The 6,399-nt window shown below is 41.4% G+C and overlaps 1 long non-coding RNA gene across 2 annotated transcripts in view; it reads right to left on the bottom strand.

The window, feature by feature from the left end:
- Positions 1–6,399, bottom strand: part of LOC107704680 (uncharacterized) — a 17,502-nt gene that overhangs the window by 3,184 nt on the left and 7,919 nt on the right. The window contains exons 2-3 of one of the 2 annotated variants that reach the window (XR_001635988.1): positions 6,062–6,153; positions 5,785–5,887 (exon numbers count right to left, since the gene is read on the bottom strand). This is a non-coding gene — a long non-coding RNA (uncharacterized LOC107704680). Of the gene's footprint in view, positions 1–5,784; positions 5,888–6,045; positions 6,154–6,399 lie in introns of both variants that reach the window. The other variant, XR_001635987.1, reaches the window with a different exon arrangement.

Genomic DNA, 6,399 nt, shown 5'->3' on the forward strand with positions numbered 1-6,399 from the left:
AGGGCTTGACTCTTGGGAGCACATGAAGACTGGGAGTAGTTAGTTAGAGGGTTTTGTTAAGATTAGGTGGGGAGGTGGAGAATGTGTGCACAATTTTTTTGACCGTAAGAATTACCTGAGCTGAATCGTAATTAGAAGTATAGGTAGGCCGAATTGATTGTTGGATTAATTTGTGTAAATTCGATTTGTGAATTGACATCAATTGAAGAATTCTATAAAGCTCCTTCAGATGAGTTAAATCTTCCAAAAACGATTTGAATTAAGTGGCGTTGAAAAGCGTTTGAGAAAAGATGAGGCCAGAGAAATAAGAAACAAATTGAGCGATCTTCAGATTTTATTAATTACGTCGAAACGAGTAACAGCTGGGGTTAATCCTGCAGCTCCAAAATCAGTTTCATTCATTTTGTCGTTTGAGCAGCAGAAAGAGCTTATTGAAATGCAACAGTTGCATGAAAAGGAGATGCGTGTTTGTGAGATAGAAATAGAAAAACGTAAATTAGATGATTTGATGAAACCGCGTGAGATGGACTTTGAAAAATTTAAACATGAGCAAAAATTAGCTGCAGAACGACAAAATCAAGAGTTTCAGTTAAAAGTTGAGAGTTTGAGACTTCGAAGTGAGGGCAGATCATTTAGTGATCGCGCAGACCGTCCTTTTGATATAATTAATACCGGTAATTTGAAATTGTTGCCTGCATTCGACGAGAGAGATCCTGACGTCTTTTTCTCTTTATTTGAAAGCATAGCAGACGAACGGGGATGGCCTGAGACCGACCGTACAGTTATGCTTCAATCTGTTTTAGTGGGGAAAGTTCAGGAGGCATATACTGCTAGAGGAAAGAAAGAAGTATGATAGTGTAAAATCTGCTGTGCTAAAAGCTTTTGAGTTGGTTCCAGAAGCTTATCGACAGCGTTTTCGTTCTTGGAGAAGAAGTGAGAGACAAACGCACGTGGAGGTTACACGAGAGTTAAGTAACCATTTTGATCGCTGGTGTACAACATCGAACGTACAGTCATTCAGTGAGTTATGCGAAATGATGGTTATTGAACAGTTAAAAAACATTGTTCCCAATCAAATTGCAGTGTATATTAACGAAAATAAACCTTGCACTGCCACTGAAGCTGCATCATTAGCAGATGATTTCGTTCTGACTCACAAGAATCGATTTAGTTATGGGAATCGAGGTAATGGTAATCTTCACCGTAAACAATCGCAACGCAGTGATCGAAATTCACCTTCTCAGAGGGTGATATCTGATTCTATGTGTCGTTATTGTCTGGAAGTCAGACATTGGAAGAATGAATGTCCTGTACTTGCAGGGGCGTGGCAAGAATAAAAATTATGCGCCTGTGCTTTTAACGAGTTGCTTGCCGCATGCGCCGTCTGTACGCTGTACGGGAAACCTGTCCGTGGAAAAAAATGAGTTGTTTTGAAATTAAACACAACACAGGGTATGCACCATTTATTTCGGAAGGGTTTGTTTCTCTTCTAGAGGGACATGAGTGTGTACCGGTAAGAGTTTTGCGAGATACTGGATCTTCAGAGTCTTTCATTTTGGATTCCATACTGCCATTTTCATCCAGTTCATATGTTGGTAAGAATGTTTTAATCCGAGGGATTACACTCCAAACATTGTCTGTTCCTTTGCACAAGTTTATTTTTTTCAGTCCCAGTTGGTCAATGGAGAAGTGACTACGGGAGTGCGCCCTTCTTTGCCGGTGGAGGGAGTGGAGGTCATTTTGGGTAACAACTTGGCTGGTGAGAGTGTGTGGCCGGTACTGGCCCCTTCACCGATTGTCACCCCGTCTTCCTTTCCCGATCAAGGGTGTTGTGAGTTATCGGAGGATGCGTCTTGTGTTGTGACGCGGTCTAAGACCAAAATGCTGAATGATGAGGATGTTAACTTGTGTGATACCCGCGTACCGGTTAAATTGGTCGCTCCTGGATCGTCTCTGTTGTCTAGAATTTCTCGTGCAGAACTCGTCATCGCCCAGAGGGATGATCCTGGGTTGAAAAATTTGTTTGTTGATGTTCTCCCTCCTGAGGATGTGTACAGTGCTGCGACTGGATACTTTATATATGATGGGGTGCTGTTGCGCAAGTGGCTTGCCCAAAGAGAAGATTGCGGTGGTGTGTCACTTGTTCAAGTTGTTGTACCTGAGAAATTCAGAGATGTTGTACTCCGATTGGCTCACGGCGATATAGCCGGGCACTTAGGTGTAAAAAAGACATATGACAGAGTTTTGCAGCATTTTTATTGGCCGCTGTTGAAAAAAAGATATCTCTCGGTTTATTAAAACCTGTCATACCTGTCAAAAGTGACCAGAAAACTTAATCAGTCACTGAAACGAGCTCCATTGTATCCAATACCTCCAGTGGAGCAACCCTTTGAACATCTGTTAGTAGACTGTGTTGGCCCGTTACCTCCCTCTAAGTCGGGAAGTAAATTTCTCTTGACTGTAATGTGTCAAAGTACTCGCTACCCAGCGGCTTATGCGATGCGTAACCTCAATACTCGGTCCGTTGTAAAAGCCCTGTCTCAATTCATTTCAATCTTCGTTATCCCTAAGGTCATTCAAAGTGACCAGGGAACGAATTTCACGTCTAACATGTTCTCGGAAATTTTAAAGCAGTTGGGAGTTCAGCATCACCGTTCCAGCGCATACCATCCTCAGAGTCGGGGAGTACTGGAACGGTTTCACCAAACGCTTAAGTCTCTTTTACGTGCGTATTGCGTTGAATTAAACCGAGACTGGGAGGAAGGAATTCCATGGCTTTTGTTGGCCGCAAGGGAGGTCACGCAATCTAGTTTAGGTTTTACTCCAAATTAACTAGTTTTTGGGCATAAGGTGCGCGGTCCGCTTGCCGTTGTGGGTGATCAGTTAAAAGGTAAACAGCCACCAAAAAGTCTGCTTGAATATGTAAACGGTTTTAGAAGACGCTTGTTTTTAGCTGGTCAAGCAGCACGGAAAATTTTGGAAAAGGCGCAGATAAAGATGAAAAAGTTGTTTGATCGGCAGTCTGAACAGCGCGTATTTAATCCTGGGGATCAGGTTTTGGCATTGCTGCCTTTAGTGGGCACTCCGTTCTGCGCGAAATTTGTGGGACCATATACTGTTGTGCGTGCACTGTCCGATCTTAATTATGAAATCGCAACTCCAGACAGAAACAAAATAACCCAAATTTGTTATGTAAATTTATTGAAGCCTTTTTTCTCCCGCAAACTGATGTTAAATCATCTGCGGTGGTCAGTCCGGTGACTGAAGGGTCGGGTCAGTCTTCGGTGGGAGAGAAGGAAGGGGTTAAGGTTCTAGATGATGCTGTAATGCAACCTCGATTAAAAAATTCTGAGACTTTGAAAGATTTGGAGAGGTTGTTGTCCCATTTATCTGTTTTGCAGCGAGCAGAGTTGTCATAGTTGATACACGAATTTCCATCATTGTTTTTGTATTTTCTTGTCAAAATAACAGCGCTCCTTTGGAATTATTTTGCTTTTAAAGAACTGCCGGGTTTTCCGGTAGTGGGCTGAACTAATGCTCAAACGACAATCTCACTGGCTGGCGCTCATCTATTATCGTCCCTGTTTTGATTTCAGCAAATCAGTTCGAGCGAACACTGACAACGTGATTAATATTCATGAACCCAGCATATAATAGTAGTAGTAGTAGTAGCATCTTTTAATAATAATTACTATTACCTATGACCAACAATATCTTAAACACCACCACCAGTCCTAAGTTCAGTTAAAATGACAAATATGCATTCATTCATGGTTACCAAGTTTTAGTTGCCAAGGTGTCCGTAGAGGGTTGGATACACAAATTTCCATCATTGTTTGGAGACGGTCCATCACAAACTCATTTAATAGAGCACGACATGGATGTGGGTGATGTTTCACCTATACGCCAGCGCTTTTATCGTGTCCCTTTTGAAAAACGTCTAAAGTTGGAGTCAGAGATTCAGTATATGCTGAAAAATAACATTGCAAAACCGTCTTGTTCGAGTTGGGCTTCGCCGTGTTTGCTGGTTAGAAAACCGGATGGAACGTTCAGGTTTTGTATGGACTATAGAAAAATTAATAAAATCACCAAACCTGACGCTTTTCCACTCCCGTGGATGGAGGATTGCATTGATCAAGTGGGCTCGGCGAGATATGTCAGGAAATTCGATTTACTTAAAGGGTACTGGCAGGTGCCTTTGACACCTTGAGCATAGGAAATCACTGCTTTTATAACTTCTTCGGGCTGTACACTTATTCTGTCATGAGCTTCGGGTTACGCAATGCTCCAGTGAAATTTCAAAGATTAATGAATAGTGTAGTCTCTGGTTTAGAAGGCTGCACGGTTTATTTGGACGACGTTATAGTTTACAGCGATAGCTGGGATCAGCATGTGACACTGGTACGGGAATTATTTCGGCGTCTAGTGGAGGCTAATTTAACCGTGAATTTAGCTAAATGTGATTTTGCACGGGCAACGGTTTCTTATTTGGGAAAGGAGGTGGGCCAAGGTATGGTGCGCCCTTTGCGAGCTAAGGTGAGCGCAATAGAAAATTTCCCTACTCCTTGTACTAAAAAAGAGCTCATGAGGTTTATTGGGATGGCTGGTTACTATTGCAATTTTTGCCCCAATTTTTCATTGGTCATTTGTCCGTTGACTAATCTTTTAAAGAAGTCTGCTAAATTTGAGTGGACCCCCCCATTGTCAAAAAGCATTTGAGAATGTGAAGTTGCTGTTGACTGCTGCTCCTGTATTAGCAGCGCCCCACAGTGGTCTTCCGTTTGAGATTCAGGTTGACGCAAGTTAAGTGGGAGCAGGAGCAGTTCTTCTCCAGACTCATTTTGGTGGTATTAGTCATCCAGTTAGTTATCTCACGTAAGTTTAATTCTTATCAATTGAATTATTCTGTTATTGAGAAGGAAACGCTGGCATTGATCTGGGCACTTCAACACTTTGCTGTGTATGTGGGGGGAGGGTCCTCAGTTGTCATCTATTCGGATCACAATCCTTTGACATTTCTTCACACATTACAGAGTCCGAGCCAACGCTTAATGAGATGGATACTTTTCTTACAGCCTTATAACTTGTCGATTAAACGCATTAAGGGAGTTGAGAATGTTTTGGCGGACACCCTGTCACGTGCCCCCGTGGTGGAGTGAGGAGATGGTGTTTCTGTCTCCAATTGATGTGAGTTGACCGACCTCTAAGTATGTCATTTATTATTATTATTATTATTATTATTATTATTATTATTATTATTATTATTATTATTATTATTTTTATTATTATTAGTTTTGATGTGGGATTTCTTTTGGGGGGTGTTAGGATTGAGTTGTGTTGGTTTGGGTGTTTTGGTCTCTTTTTCTCTGTGGCAGGTTCTGTGATTGGAGTGTGACTGGAGCGCACCTGATGCTCGTCATGGCTGTTATTTAAACCTGGTGCGAGAGTTCGTCAGGGCGGCTGCTCTTCTGTTGCTCGAGCAGTTTGATTCACCTGCATTTCATACTGATTATTACTGACAGGCCGACTGACTTTTGTGATTGTTGATTTTGGTTGTTTCGTTGTAATAAATATTGTGTTTTAAGTTATTCCGCCGTGTCGTCTCCCTTAATGTTACATCTTTGAGCCAGGTGTAACAGTACGTCTCAGACTTTAGCCCTCTCATAAATCTCTGTGTGCCCAAGAGATTATTCTCCAGAGTGGAATGTTAGATTGTCTGCTGCAGGCCTCATAATGTAACTGCAGTACAGTTCAGTCAAGGTGCTCAGATCAACACCGACGTACCGTTGGAAGTGTTTGCCTTTGCAACTTTTGGTCTTCTCTGTAAACGCACAGTATGGCCAAATTCAAATCCCATGACAGTCCTTCCTTTGGTCTTCCATTTCAGCTGAAACAAGGAGAAATATATACATGTTGAGACAGTGTGTTAAATGATCTGTGACTAAAATATTTGAGAGGAAGGACTATAAGGAAAGATATTATCAACACATATAAGGATGCGTTCATTAAAGTAAATCAGTTATAACTAAATGTGTTCAACAAAACCTGTGAAGGGTTGAACCTTTGAAGGACTTGTTCAGCCTCCTTGGCAGATTCTTCAAGATCAGCATTGGGAGCTTTGAGTTCAAGTTCCCTGTTAATTCTAACAGCTTTCTGAAAGAATTGGTAAAAATTTGATTCTGAGTTTTAAAAATATGCCATGATGAACAACAGAAAGAGAGACTACTATGTGTAAATTAATTACAGATTACAGTTTGGAAAAATAGGAAAGGAAAAGCTGAGAGAGAGAGAGGCTTCTTTAAAGGGGTCATATGATGCAATTTAAATTTCTCCTTTCTCTTTGGAGTGTTACAAGCTCTTGGTGCATAAAGAAAATCTGTAAAGGTGAAAAGACTAAAG

The sequence above is a fragment of the Sinocyclocheilus anshuiensis genome, unplaced genomic scaffold (assembly GCF_001515605.1).
Source record: "Sinocyclocheilus anshuiensis isolate Anshui unplaced genomic scaffold, SAMN03320099.WGS_v1.1 scaffold3255, whole genome shotgun sequence".
NCBI lineage: Eukaryota > Metazoa > Chordata > Actinopteri > Cypriniformes > Cyprinidae > Sinocyclocheilus > Sinocyclocheilus anshuiensis.